This window comes from Acyrthosiphon pisum, chromosome X (genome assembly GCF_005508785.2).
Source record: "Acyrthosiphon pisum isolate AL4f chromosome X, pea_aphid_22Mar2018_4r6ur, whole genome shotgun sequence".
Taxonomy (NCBI): Eukaryota; Metazoa; Arthropoda; class Insecta; order Hemiptera; family Aphididae; genus Acyrthosiphon; species Acyrthosiphon pisum.
The window spans coordinates 73269875-73287084 of NC_042493.1; the positions used below are offsets into that span (position 1 = coordinate 73269875).

Below are 17210 nucleotides of genomic sequence, written 5' to 3' on the forward strand. Positions count from 1 at the left end.
AACATAAAGTTTCATAAACTAACATTGTTGTCGGTTGCAGAGAATTAATCAAATAAAATATATAGCAGGCCTCGACGTTTTCTGATTGTTAAAACAACTTTCTGAATGGTGAAAAATATAATCTAATAGATTAACATTAAGTTTTAATAGTTTTTGGTTAAGGAATATATAATTTTGATTTGATAAAAAAATATTTTCAGATCATTTATTAACAAAACAAAGTTATAAAATTAAAAAAAAAAAATTAAAATTTGTGTGTGTATTGTGCATTGAGCGGTAAGTACTTATAAGTTATATTAGGTATAATTATGTATAAATAATGGACGGGCATCACTGCCGTTGCACTTACTGCTTTGAAAAAAATATGTAGTTTTGATGAGAAGTAAATGTTTTAAATTCATATCCGATGTTTTTAATAAAGTAATTGAATAATAGTATATTCTTAAGTTTAGAGTCAAATTATAACAGCTGTTGTTTATGTTAACTATTGGTGGATCTTTTGATCCGTTATGGTAAGTGGTCACCGTATAATATGACATGTTAATTATGAAAGCGGAACTGCCGATGTTTTCAAGATGTAAATTATACATACGTTTGACCTAAGGATAGCTGGTAATAATCGGTAATTGTGGTATTAATAAAACATAATATTATAATGTACTAATTGTTTAAATACTACAACAGTATAGGTAGGTACACAATCATTATTATTATCTTAATGTTTATTATAGTTTATTATAGTCTCTTAAATCACGTCACATAAGTCTAAAAGTAAAAATTGACTATCAGGATCAATAAACTGTTTTTTTTTTTTTAAACTACTATAAAATGATTATATTTCAAATGTGCTTATGTGCTTAAGGTGTACTTAATTATTTTTTTAACTTTGTGATAACAATAAAAAAAAATACAATTTCTGTAAGTATATTATATTTACCTATTTATTTTCAAACTATGTTTTACTATTACCTTTTACGGAAGTACATCAAACAATCTAACAGTGAGTATTGCTATTGCTATTAAGGGTGTCGGTGCCAGTATTTCCCATTTTCGAAATTTCTATGCTATTTGAATATTATGTTTTATATTTTAGTTATTGCCTAAATTATAATACTTTTCCACTAATCTACAGCTCGATACTTATTTATACGGGGTCGATACGGTGTATTATATCAACGAAAATGACTTCACGGGAAAAACTCTCACTCCCTGTAGAATTGTCAGATGTCGTTAATTTTTTTTTTATCTGAAAGATGAGAAGCTTCTACAGATCGGATCAAAGCTTGATTTTTTATTTTACTTTGAATAGTAGTAAAAAATACGTTTGAAAAAGGACAAATATTATGCATTTTTCAAATGCATATTCCAGTTTCTATAATTATAGTTTTCAAAATCGGGCTTTAATCCGACCTACAAAATGTTCTCTACTTTAAGATAAAAAAAAAAAATTTAACGAAATCCGACAATTCTACAGGTCTGTAACCTAACCTACTGGAAAAACTTCCTGTAAGACATGTTTTTGTTCCAAAAAACGCACTGGCCGCGGCACCGACACCCTTAATTGTAAATGTAGAAACGAAACATTTTAATTTTTGTGATCTAGGGACTAGGATTTGAAAGTTAGTTGGTCTTTTTTTAGGAATGAACCTCAACATTATTACATTGTACACAACAATTAAAATGTTTAAGAAAGGAACTAAACTTAAATAAACAAATGTATAATAATATCATGTGTTAAGTACTATGTACAATATGTGTACACAATTTTAATTTTAATATCGTATAAAACAACAATACATTAACTGTGTGAGTTAACATTTTTATTAATTACCTACAATGTGATCCGCTACAAAACTTATCACCTTGTGATGATGTAACGAACCTGTGTTACCACACTTAAAAGTAAATGGTAAATACCCACACCAATAGTATCAATAAATCATTCTGTAATAGTTTAATATTAATATCCGTGAATATACCAATAAAGCATATTAACACCATTCAATCAATCACGATAAATTCTAGTTCATTGGCAAAATAAAAATTGATATTCTTTTTGATTATATCTTTTTAATCAAAAATTAAAACAAGAATATAATATTTTTATTAGGCACGTCTCGTCGTCAGCTGAATAACCTGTAATAGGTATAGTAAGTGTTTGTAGAAGTTTGAATATCCAGTGAAGAATCGTCAAATTGATGAGAAATATTAACAATTATAATTTGTATATTATGCCTTAATTTTGTAATACATTAAAAATTTACAAACAAATAATAACACAAAACGTTCATTAAAAAAACGAACAACTACATGCATACTTATGCATTTTTATCATAAAACAATATGCGTTCTATTGAATTTAATGATATTGAATAAACAGTAATTAAACATCACAAGCATTTAAATAACAAATAAGTACTCATATTATAATAATATATTAAAAAATGGCATTAATGATATATAATGTTTTTATAATATTTTATCGTTAGTTAGTATTTTTCATTAACTTATATCATTGAGTATAATATAATATACTCAATGCTAATACAATAGTATTATTATTGAACAAATTCCTTGAATCGAATTTTCAAGTTGAAGAGAATACCCATGGTCGGCAAGAGATATCTGGTCGTTGCCCTGCAATATTCAATTTGGTTGACATAATACTGTTTCCCGTTTTACATAATACTATATTAACATGTATAACAGCGGTCATGGCCGAATATTCATCAAATCACTGACATTATAATATAGTAAGTATTAAGTACTGATTTTGTAAATGTTGAGGTGAATTTCAATATTTTTCACCGTCTTAGTTTGCACTGTTTACAGAAATGGCGAGTACAAAATATGTACAATGATAATATATTATTACAGGACCCCAATAAACCGTTCGGTTTGAAATCTCATTTTGATGTCGAAAATTTGAAAGTGTAATATCATATGTTATATACCTACTTAACGACTGTCTGATTCTCGAGGCATTCGTCTCCCGTCATGATAAAATATATGAATAGATCTATAATAGTGTTTAATGATAGTAAACATGTATCATATTTTAAATCCTTTTAATATCATCATAATAATGTACGCATTATGTACACTTATATATTGTGAAAGTTGAAACGTCTGAACTTAATCTACATCATTATTTATTAGCTAGGAAGGAATACTACTACATATACATATATAGGTACCTACGTCCTACTCATTATGTTTTCGGTGGCGTTTGACTTTTCAGTCTGGTGCAACGATCGTGCCCGGACTAGGACAATTTTAAATTAAAATTCGTGCGTTTTGCGAACTATACCCGAAAGGATAATATTAAAATCACATTTTGACAACAACGCGTGTTTTTTTTTGTTTGCGAGAGAAATAAATGTATTGAAATGGTAAATTAGCGAAGAGACTGATTTTATTATTATTTTGTTCGCCTTTAAATAATTAGTTTAGGTATGTACCGAGGCAGCAAGCAATATTATTACGTTGACATATATTATTATTATTATACTATATATTTTGAATCATACACCTTCATCCTTAAAGCCTATTAAAATTATAATGATTATATTAATATGACATGACTAGTCTACTGTTGAAAACGTTCTTTAGGAACGTCGTTATTAATATGTAATTACACAAAACAAATTAGGCATTGTCATTAATTGGAAATATTGTGTAACAAAGTTTGTCCTTTGATCGGCAAACAACTGAGTAGATGCACTTCAAACTACAAACCGTACGATTTCGATAAATTTAGTACATTATAATATATTGTTGACTTTAATCTTGTACCTGTTAAATCATATTGTTATATTCATATCGATATTAGTTTATATCATATACCGCATAATGTTATATCATGCACCGTTCATAATATCAACTCAACTATTGATATTATGACTTAATAATTATTATAAGTAATTATTTGTATTCGTATTATACCTATTTTAGTTTGAGATTTATGTGTTGGCACGTATGTTGGTATTAAAATGTTGAAACCTATCATGTTTTATCGGAATATTCTAAGAATATTTGTATTGTTATGTACACATTTTGTACATATTAAAAATATATAGGTATACTTACAAAAATCGAGTCAACAAAAAAAAAAAAAAATTAAATACAAAATCAGAACTAAACATTTTCGGTTCATCTCCACCACGGGATTCTCGACTCAATTTTTTATTAAACAGAAAAACCACAATAATTTAAACTCGTGTTTTCCATTAATTAAACAAAACAAATTGTATGTCGGTGCTTTGTCCGTGGAATATCGATATATTATTATAAATTGTGTGTGTATATCTATTGTCTACCATTGCACATCAAACATCATCAAATAGAATATGTTGGCACACAACAAAATGAAATCCATTATTGTCCTCGTTACATTAGTTTCGAAATATTTTGTAATTGTCATTACTGTCCACGAGGCACCGAGACACGCCGCAGTGATCAATTTGGTGATGTTCATCAAGTTGTGTGTATGGAAAAAAAATTAGACTAATACACGGCTATACGCCAATCACGTCTTCACAACAATCGCTCTCTGCGTGCAGTCTGCTGTCGAAAACTGTACCTACCTACCTAATAGATAAAATTACAAAACGTTACAAAACTTTATTTCGAAATGTCCACCAATGGAGCGCTAATGTACGATGAAATCAAAAAAACAGAAGAAGCTTTTTCATTCATAACTCACAAAAAATATTATGTATATAGGTAAGTACCTTTATATTGAAATGACCTTGCTGGTAAGTGGTAATTACTCGGTAGGTACGGTTACAATGTATATTATTATTTATTATATTATGTGCAACGCTCGTTATTATCAAATTCGAAATCGCCGATGTGCTGCAGCTTAAATTATAAGTAGAGTGGCGGATAATTTTTTTTTTTTTTTAATCTGAAAATCAGTTATTAATGGTCCTAAAAATAAATCCAATCGCAAGATATTACAAATTTGTTCTATAACACTATATTATTATATCGTTAAAATTAACATTGTATTATTAAATCACAACATTATAATATTATAACGATTAATCAGAGTTTGGTAAGAACAAGTTTACAAACGCGCGTTCATTACGCCCTATATATATATATACACATCCGTAACTACTCGTGAACAAATCGTGAATAATCTTCCTCATTTTTATCAAATTGGACGTGAACTTGAACGAAAATCATATATTTTTGGTGAATTTCGAACTTTTCGGGACGTTTATCGCACATATTTGTACAGGTTTTGCTGGGTAGACGTTAGGTGTTCTTATAATATGATTTTAATATAATATGAACGAAATGTCAAAAATAATTTCACGTTAAAACTGAGCATTTTCCTCCGTAGTACACATACAAACTGCGTATACATACTGCTGCACTCCTTTAATATAATATACCCCATTTAGCGTATAATAAGAGCCCACGCGTGATAGGTAGGACGCAGTGGCGGTAGTGGCATATAAAGCATCGCCACAATGATGATAATATTATTATTATAATAATAATATTACGAGACCCACGATACTATTATAATTTATAATAATGATAACAATAATAATAATAGATACGCGGTATAATATTATATTGTAACGCGTGTACGTATACAATATTATTATTATGCAAACTGACGATTATAAAAGTTTAATAACCCCGCGTGTTTGGTTAATGCGACAATATAATAATTGTATTATTATGACGTTGGTGCCTATATGGCCGTATGGAATTTTAAACGATTCCGACACATAACGGGTGTCTATATATTATATATGTGTATAATACTTGACTATATAATACAAAGGTTACATCTATTATGTTTCGCATGATAATGTCATTAACTACTACTGTATAGGTAGCAGCCGTTCTAATATTACTGTAATTATTGAACTACCTACCTATTATTATTGCATTAAATGTTGTTATTTTTCAACACAGTCCATTGCACTGTTAGAGGTATTCAATTACTTTTTTTTCTCATTCGATTATTGTTCATTTATTTGTCACTGTATAAAAGGTGTCAAAATACCAATAGTACGCAGTCTCATTTTAGATCACCATATATCACTTTAATTACCTATACCTATCAACCACGTAGTATCTGTATGATTAAAAACTTTTAATGATCTGGTCGTATACCTATAACGCGAAATTTGGCAAGTTATACATTTGTTTTAAAATTCAAATTAGTTAAGTTAATATGCATTATCAAGTTAAGAAAAGTTTATTTGTTTTCGCTTGTAGCACTGTGTTGCTTACTATATAGTGTGTAAGTATAAATATAGTATTTATTTTCTTTATAGTACTTCATTACCTAATACGTCTTTTGACATGAAAAAATTCGATTGAAATATAATAAAATAAAACTAAATTGAAAATAAAATAAGTAAATTAACTTCTTAAAATGAAAATTTAATTCGTTGATTTCTTGCTAATTTGTAAACAATTAAGTTAAGTTAATGTAGTTAAATTAACAGAAATCCAAATTTAGATAATAGATAACTAAAAAAATTTAAATTAGATTAACTATTTAACTTGTTAATGCCCCAGCCTTTAATATGATAAATTATATTACATTATTCTGTTGCACGTAGGGACCTGACAAAAAAAAAAACAACACTGAAGATCCTTAAACAATATATTGTCATATCTATTTTTAAACTTATAGTCAACATATTATTAACAATATATATAAAAGTCGTCTGGGACTAAAATTATGTACATTAACGACAATAGGTATTTATTAGTATTATATTAGTATTTGTATTATACAGTAATACAATGGTATTAACTAATTATTGCAATCAAATAAGAAAGTTTTTTTTTTATTATTTAAAAATTTACCAGCTTCAACAACTAAGGATATTAGCCAATAAAGTGTTTTATATAATACGCAATATAATACTTAGTGTTATATAATAATGCTATTGTCTATATTATTATAATATTAAGAAATATATAACAAATCGTGATCTTTAAAATTTCATGCTGATAATTCATTATTGTTACGGCAATAGTTACTATGTTGTTTTAGTTATATTATGAGCGTGTAGAATCTTCCTATATGCAATTTGAGAACTTTTAGACGCTCAAATTAGCAAAACAACATGTTATTATACATGTGATGGGCTACATAATATAATATTTTCTAATTATTATATTCGTACGGGTCCGGTGACTGGCAAGACTATATTATGGAATATTAGTCATTAAAAGACCGCAGCAAGGCCATTCAGTTTGCTTATACCCTTCGTTTAGAATAATAAAAAAAAAATACACTGAATAAAGTACTGTACGTTGTGACATGAATATAAATGAAGTACCTACTCAGAAAAGTGCCACTGACACTCTTATTGTCAACATTTTTATTGTTATACCATGCGTACGTCTGTAGTACATGCGTCGTCGTACGATGAGTGCTCACCAAAACATGTAAGCAATGATAATAATATTATCGAGGTGATGGTAATATTTTTCGTCGAGCCAAATCGTTACTATTACTATTATTATTATTATTATTACGTTTCAGGTTATACATGGTTATACCTGCAGCAGCTGTCAATGTGGCAAGGACGGAAAACAAAATCGTTTGATATGGACGTGCAAATTTGTTAAGTAGGTATAAATTATTACCTATACGATTGAACAACAGTAATATATTATTTTATATTGTAATCTACGAACATCAAATACCACCAAAACAAAGTACGATTCGGTTACCTACATGTTTGGTTGTTTATATAATATTACGTTATCACCAGTGGGGCGTTGTTTTGTAAACGATTTGAAAACATTATATAATAATACACTATTTAGGTACTAAGGCCAAAATTGTTTAATAATAATGATTACAAATATCTGATATCATGAAATAACAACAAAAAATAATACATTTATCTATACCAACGTGGGTAATTATTAAACAAATACTATTATCACCGATACTATGATAATATTATAAGATTCGACTTGCACGAGCCTAAAATGTTATCGAATATTGTATTAGAATTAAACTGTGCTAAACAGTTTAAAAAAACATATATAATATGTATGTAACTTACGGACAGGGAATTATTTGAAGTATTGTTGTACGTAGGAAAATAATGATTTACTACAAATTACAATAACTATCAAGCGTGTAGGTTATATTAATGTGAGTTGCCAGTTGTAGGTAGGTATAGGTACTTATGCCATACTGTTCAAGGTGGGTATTTCACACGAACAATTAATTTGATTCATTTTAGGTAATTTATTTTGATTAGGTATCATAAAATACTCAAAATAAATATCGTAATACGAGTGGTACTGATGATAATAGTCTGTTGAGTGACAGTCGTGTCGGAAATGACGTAACCCGTGGTTTGTGTGGATACACTACAATATATTTTACGAAAAGAATAAACAAATAAAATAATGTAAATAATACGATGAAAAATACAACACTGGCTCTTGTAAGTTCTCCAGTCCGTGTTTCATTTATTTACCGAGTAATCTGACGGTAGTCTGCAATATAAGAAAATTAGTTTACTAATCACTATCATGGTACAGATTCATATTTCTATAAACTTAACCTATATTATTATTATTGTAATATTGTATATGTGTGCGAGTATAGAGGTTGCAAACTCGCGCATTGTTGTTATTTTATTTTTTAAAACTATAAGTAAAAAGTAATTTTCTTTTGTTTTTAAAAGGTGCAGTGAATAAAATTTTTTAAATTTGTTGTACGCAGATGATTGTATGCATGCAGGTAGATATTATAGTACTTCATGTTATCGGTGTATGCACAAAGTAATGTTCACAGTTTCATTTTATATACTTTAATATAGTTTAATGAAAATAATATGATACCGTTAAATATGCCAAACAAAACTTTCGCAAAATCAAGATGTATAAGTCAAAAGCTATTAGTATTTCTTGTTACCGATATTTATTTATTTATTTTATTCAAGTTCAAAGTGAATTTTGATTAATTTACATGAGCTTGTATGGGATACTCACTCTTCAGTAAGCAAAATGATGCCAAGTGTTCTGTGTTATGTTTAATACCATAATATTACTTTATATGCTTTTAAACTATCATCTTTATAATTATTATGACGTATTGTATTATTACAATAAATTTACCAAAGTTCCATTTACGACTTAAAAGCCCATTAGTTTAACTTCTCAAATTTGGAAATATTTAAAATCACTCCAAAATAATGGGGGTGTTCTCTGCTTACACGAAATTACAATTACTAATTGTATGGCTTTATAATTATTCACAATTTAAATTTATTCAAAATCATTTAAATTTTTGAATAACGTATAATTAATAATTATTCGTGTATACACCCCGTATATAAGCAATATACATATCATCCAAACTAGAAAAAAATGTACATAATTTAAAATTGAATTAATTATCTACGGCTTTATTTTTAGTTCTGGGCTTGACACGATAAAAAACCACATTACTTAATCGTTTAAAAATGAATACTATAAACATATTATAATATATATTATATTATAATATGTATTTGTGTCAATGTATTCAAACCACGTGAAAAAAAACTGGCAATCGCCCTCGAGAAATATCGTAATCGTTTATAATTTCTATCTATTCTTCGTGGACCCGATAAAAAAAAAATAGCATACAAATCGTTAACATATTGCAATACCGAATATTTGCGAACCCGATTTTCGTTCAACTACCTGTTTTGTTTTTAACATTATGATGGGAGTTAATAGTGCTCCAATAGGTATATAATTTGGTCGTGCTTGTAGCTCGTTACATGTCACACGACTTTTTTCAAAACAATTTGTATTTAAAATCCTATTTATTCAATTAAATAAAATACTGTGAAGGATGACACCATTTATTTATTTGTGGTTTACCGTATATGACTTATTTTTTAATTTTTTTTTATTTTTGTTTTGTTCATTCCGGTTTTTAAATGCCAACACATGTTTTAAATTTCACATTTTGATGTAAAATGTTTTTTATTTTAAATGTTAATATTATATACCTAAACACGGAGTATATTATCGAATCAATAATTATTATTTATTATTAATATAATTATTAGTATTTAAAATGTATATGAGAGAAATGAGTGGCAGGAAACCCCCGAGTTTCACACCTTTATTAGTACATACAACTTTGTGCGTACACTCAACTGTGGAAACGCACTAAGTGTACGTAACCGCCGGCGTTGCTAGTTCCCGGATGGGTGACCACCCGGGATTTTTAGCAACGAATCCTGGCCACACATACAAACCGTTCCTCCCCCTAATAACAACCAACAATCAAACAAAATATCTAATGGTCTAAGTTTCCTGGCTCAAGATCAATAATAAAAAAAAAAACTTTGTTGGTAAATAATACATTTTTTGTTGAATATTGGATAAAGTATATTTTTTACATTCGGATTTTACATGAATAATTTTGAAACATATGCAATTTACAATTTGGTTAGCTGAAAATAAACTTATAATTTGAAAATGTAATACATTATGAAAATAAAAATGGGGGTACTAGGTATATGTAACCACTCTGTATGCACTGTATAGGTATTGAGTGTACCGATACGTGATACGTGATACGTCATTGAGTAAAACACTGTAATGGATGAATTATCTTTGAATTCAAAAGATAAAAACATTATTCATTACTCATTAGTCATTACATACGAAAAAAGATTCTAAGCGAAGACGGTCGTCAGATTATATTCCTAAGTATATTTTATAATATAATTATCATTTATATTGCTTTCATTAAACAAAAACGGAAAAGGTGAATTAATTTTAGCCAAAAATATTGCATTTATTATATTATTAATATTTAATTATTATAATGGCATATTGGCGTATACATATCATATATAATTGTTATTACTTATTACATTTGGAGTCAATTCCAACTTGTTGTAGAACGGTGTGAATAATAAATTCATTATATAAATAGACAATTGCTTACAATTAATCTAAATATTTCGAAAATGTCATTGCGTACCTCTTTTGAAATATATTAATATACGTAAAAATTTCAAGTCCCGACGAAAAACATTTTTAAATTACAACTGTCTAATCCGGAAATAGCCTCACTCAATCTTCAAAATCACCTAACCCTTATGGAAGACTGGTACACGAAGTGGCGGTTCAAAATTAATCAATCCAAGTCTATCCACACAACATTCACTCTTCATCTCTCTCCTTGCCTTGAGGTATCTATTTTTGGCATTCGAATTCCTACTTCTTTTACAGTCAAATATCTAGGACTTACACTTGATCGCAGACTTACCTGGGCTCCCCCACCTTAGATCTAAAAGACAAAATTTAAACCTACGGCTGAGCCTGTTAAAAACTTTTTGCAATAACAATAAATACACACACATTAAAACTAAACTCCTAATTTACAAATCTCTAATTAAGCCAATCGGGACATATGGCATACAACTCTGGGGTAATGCAAAAATATCCAACACCAACAAAATACAAACCTTCCAAAACATAGCGCTAAGGAAACTACTTAATGCTCCACCTTATGTCTCCAACCTTTCCATTCAGCAAGATCTCAGGATGAACTCCGTTAAAGATGAAGCAAAACTCTACTATAAGCGGTTTCACGGTAGGTTACTTAATCATCCTAACCCTCTAATAGACAATTTAGCAGTCCCTTCAATTCCGGGAAACCCTGTCAGACGTCTTAAACTTAATCGGTGTCGTGATCTGCTGGATGCTTGAATCCTAGACCAAATTATCCTAATAAACTCTAATCAAAATAGGTAGTGTCATCATTGGGTGGCTTCTTCCGTCATATTACTCATGTTTTTATTACTCTTGTCTAATTTGCTTATTGTTCTCTAAATAGATTAGATTGTAAATATCTTGTAAAAGTAAAAATAAAAAAAATAATAAATTACAACTGACTTTCAACACAATTTGAACTTCAAATATCTGTATAAAAAAAATTGTATTTATATATTTTTAGATTTTTATTGGTTTCAGTATGAAATATGAACTATTAATGAAGGACATTTTAATACATTTACAAGTCTAAGCTATACAAATTGAACAATTTATAAATTATTAACTACAAAATAATTTTCTCATTTTACTATTTTAGTAATTTTGACGAATTAAATCTAAGATCGAGTTTGTTGAAAACTAGTTTCGCTTGAAAATTCCCGTTTTCCTTCATTTTTTTTTTGTTTTATAAGACTGTAGTTATTCCTAGTAGTTTCGGTAAAGTATTGTGATTTTTTATACTTTCCACCCCCCTCAATATCAACTAGATCCAATTTGCTACTAGAAACAACGTAGCAACGTTTCAACGTTGAAAAGTTAAGCATTTTTACTGATTCAAACTCTAATGTCAAAAACAAAAAATGAGTAAATAAAAAATCGCACACACATCATCATAAAATCGACCGCTCAGCTCAGGATATTAAATGGTAAAAAATATTCAATTATCAATTACCATATAATCACTCTTATATACTCTAAATACTCTTATAATATTATGGATATGTTGTTACCCATATATTAGACAGATTTTATCTCCTGCAATGTAGTTTTATACGGACATGCGTTCTTTAAAAATCACCCATGTAAACTTATCAGCGCAAGGCAGTCAACATTTAAATCAATCTAATAAATTTGTTAGTAAGTTGTTTGAGATTGTTAAACAACTTTCAAAGTTTGTTAGACTTTATGTTTAAAGCTAGACAACGAGAAAATAGCATCGCCAAAATTAAGTATTGTGTTGAAAATAAAGGCCAAAAAACTTTGAAAATTGGATAACAATCTCTAACAACATACTACCTCATAACTACTAACTGTTAGATTGATTTAAATTTTGAACGTTGACTGTTAATTTTGCACTGGTTACAAGAGTTTAAAAATCGTGATTGTAATCTGAGAATTATAGCAGTCATTTCTTAAAAACAAGTTGTTTACCTATTTTAAATATATTACGACAATTATTGTGTGAAAACACATTTACTAGTTAAAATAAAATTATAAATATTCTAATAAAAAATTAACGTTATTATTTCTTAAAAAATGTATATTAGAGTAAAAATGCATGAAAAACGTTTAATGTCACGTCAAATTAATATGGACTATTCTTGTAACCACTATTCAATTATACCCACTTATATTTTTATTTTATTTAAGCAGACAGATGATTATAAATTATCTGTATGGAAACAAATTTTTAAATATTGAACTGTGTTATTGCTGATTGTACAAGATTTTTTTAAATATTTTATAGCACGTTGGAACTTGTGTGGAGGTAACTATAATACAATGTAAATATTGATGTGTGTGGTCACTGCAGTGAATCCGAACACAATGAATACGCTAAACTTGCCCCTCAATTTGGCATCATGTTTATATACAATATAGTTTTGTACTTGCAATATTATTAACTGGTAATATACCTTAATACAATTATAAATACCTATGTTGGGAAACAAGCTATATCCATCAGATAACGCTTAACGCTTAAATTTTTAAAACGTTTAAACGCTTAAGTTGAATAACGTTTAAATTCTATATAACGTTAAACAGTCATTCCATCATAACATTTAATAGGTATACATATAACGTTAAACAGTCATTCGATCATAACGTTTAATATACATATAACGTTAAACAGTCATTCGATCATAACGTTTAATATCCATATAACGGTAAACGGTATTATTATTTTTCATTTAAGCTCTGTTTAAAAGTTCGAATGATTTTTAGTTTTGCCAGATTTTGTTGATATTACAAGCCAGCAGTATTTTAATTTTAATAAATATAATTTACATTTCAAATCTTTTTTATTGTATTATTTTTAGTTTATACTAAAAATATTAAATTCTTAGGTTACATTTCTTAATGGTTATTTATATTCTCAGGTCATGGAAAATTCAAAAGCTACCTTAATCATTGGCTGAAACGAAAATCCTGCTGAACCCCGACTCTATATTGTCTACTACTATCAAATACATTCATTGTAGCTACTAATTAAACTATATTATCTGTTCAGTGATCATTAAGTTGTGCACTTCATGTAATATGTGTAGGTATATGTAAACTGTGTATAATGTCATGTATGTTGGAATCTCTGTGAATCACTCCTTAGCAGGTGTGCGCGTGGGTTAATTATTTACTCCAGTCGATATATTTTAATGTGCTATGCATTTTTTTTGTTAATTTTCTATATTCTATTGAGTAGTGCTATCTGTTAAAAATAATTTTCGTAAAATCACATATTTCTATATTCTTGAATATCCACAAACCTATTGTTTTATAATAATTGTATAAACATGATACATCAAGGGCCGTTCTTACATTGTCCGGTTTAGTGTCGGTTAAGATACTAACCGGAAAAATTCTATCGGTAACATAAGTCATGTGACAACTATCATCGTCGTTTGTTGGTGATCTGAAGACCATTATACGTACCTTCACCAACAACAATGACGATGAATCGGTGGACGTTAGTATACTGATCAAAAATTCCGACTTCGATTCGATGAGAGACAACGGTTGGCAGACGTTGGACGACTTGCAGCGAGCTGATGTGGAATCAGGTGGTTACGAGGTGTACCCATTAACTGGTAAGAATGCCAATCATGTCGTCGGTCGTCCGACTGCGGTCGTGAAGTTTGTGAGTCTGCTTAACGTGTTAAGTCAGTCTCGGTGACCAAACATATCGTCATAACAGTCAATGCAACAAATCGTTACTCCAACCACTTGCACAGTCGATCAGTCTTTGATCCCCGCTGGTCCAACCGTGACACCGTGTACCCATTCGATGTGTTCAGCGTGTCGCGTTCTCTCCTACAGGTCCGTATAAAACAATTCATTTGATGTCATATTATCGCCTATAGTGGTGGCTTAGGGGATACTTTTTCATGGCGACTAAGGAAGACCTATGGGAATTGTGTTATGTGCTTAGGGGATGATGTGGCACGCCGAGCACGTCGAATGGTTAAACGAAACGGCCAAGTCAGGGTCGTAGGCTAATCAGCTGTGCAGGAAGTTGTAGTAAGTAACGGTTTGTTCAACGGCTCATGTCCTTAGTGCCCAGAGGCTACCCTCAGCCCACCACTTCACCAGCTCACTGGTGCCCATCGAAACCGACTCTTGAAATGGTCCTTGACCCGAAATTATGGTTGATCGGCCAATTGTCGAACAGACTTCATGGCAAGTCACCCAATCAATTTGTCCTGTGACGGCACTAAGCAGGAACTCAAACACGTTTAAAGCGATGTAGTTGGCTGTACACATGTGATGACACCCACTGCCGTGAAATATGCTGGAGAGTTGCAGTGAGTGTGATGAGAGTCCACATGGATGTTTGATTACATGGTTTTACAATGGTGGCGTATCAGCCGACGATGATTAGAAGTTTGAGTTTCCCGAGTGATAGTCTCGAGCCTTCACTCGCCAACGCGTTTTTTGCTTTAACAGCGTTTCCAAGATGCGGTCGACTGTCAGCCGTGCAGGTGAGGCAATTGTTATTATGCAAAGCTCTACCGATAAACTGTCAGATTCTGTGAAGATGATTAAAACTACTTTAAATCTGCAGTTGGACATGATGATCAGTTATGTTCTTTTTTTGCTTATTTTTATTATTGTTAAAATTTGTTAAAAACTTTAAATGTATTTGATTTTATCGAATATCCAACAGTTGTATTTTTTTCACCGTATTTTAAGGTATCTTTCTACATCTGTGATTAATACTGCAGATAACTACAAAAATTACTTCTTCAATGCTCTAATGGTGATTCGTATTATAATATGCATATCATCTAATGTTTCACATCCGTTGACATGTTTATAGAAACTATATAATACTGCAATGTACAAGAATTTATACAAGAATTTTTACATATTTTACATATTTTTGAAAATGGATCATTGGATACGTATTCAACCTTCAATTACTAAAATTATGACACACTGTAAAACGAAAGTAAAAACTGTGCAGTGACGTTACATTTTTAATAATATAGTAATTTATATAATTATTGTGCTTTAATATTAATTCTATGTTGTATATCATAATATGATGTATATAATAAATAACCTATTTAATATCTATATACAATTAGTGCATATTTCAATGTAGATTTTATTATTGCCTATTATTTATTTATGGAATATCTATCACATTTGTTTTGTTTTTATTATTTACTTAATTTAGAACTCTTGTCTTCTACACAAGCTTAATCTTGGAAACTAATTATTTTATATTTATATTTAATTATCTTAAAATGTTGTATAATATCTTGTCAAATAATAAAATTAATCTGCTACTGCTAAACCTTCATTATTGTATTTATATTTTATGAAATGTTGTTATTTACTTATTAATAAACAATAATTAACATCCATAAGGGGTAAAAACATACATTAAATTTCGTAAATAATTAATACAACAATTCGATACACCGAAGTACAATTAACTAAATACTTACCATCTCAATTTGGTTATTTGGATCAAAACTAAAATCGAAATTGACTAATTCGTTACCCAACTTAGGCAGGTGACATATAAGATTTGTATGTACATAACTCCTAAAAAAATGTGGAACATGAAAACTAGACTTATTTCTAGAATAAACAGTGACTCTAAAACCAGTTTGTTTTGAAAACTCATGAAATCATGACCATCTATAGTAGCGTTTATTAACTTGTACAGTGTACAATGTACGCGAACACTTCAGAATGCTTCCGATGAGTAGCTAACGATATTAGATCAATGCGGTTAGCAATAAGATAGAGATATCAATAAAGCCCATTTTATAAAAAACATACATATGTAAAACGTATTTGTACTTTCTCAAGTTTATCGATTAGATCAGACTGAGACGGGATCCAAACCTTAACAGACCCAAATATTCTAAATTAGATTTCACCAATGAAGTGCAGTAAGACAATTTATATCTTATAAAAATATAAGAGTTTCTCATAATTAGTTAATACTTTAACAAATAGACTTCATAGATATTTCATAATTTCGAATTTGGATGAAATTTAATATTTAAATGAAGAGTTACGTTAGGTACTTATTTTTTTTAGTTTAAGTTTAAATATAGTATTCGTGGATACTTGAAACTTTTTAAGTATATTATCATATTCTATGCACACAATTACATTTTCAAATGCTATGTTTTCGGTAAATATTATTTCGATTCATTGTATTTCTAATAGTAAAATAA

The 17210-nt window shown here is 29.2% G+C and overlaps 1 long non-coding RNA gene across 1 annotated transcript; it reads left to right on the forward strand.

The window, feature by feature from the left end:
• The first annotated feature begins 6999 nt into the window (after nucleotides 1-6999).
• Nucleotides 7000-16270, forward strand: LOC115034020. The gene is made up of 3 exons (XR_003839368.1): nucleotides 7000-7434; nucleotides 7532-7617; nucleotides 13896-16270. It is a non-coding gene; the product is annotated as an uncharacterized LOC115034020 (long non-coding RNA).
• The last annotated feature ends 940 nt before the right edge of the window (nucleotides 16271-17210 follow it).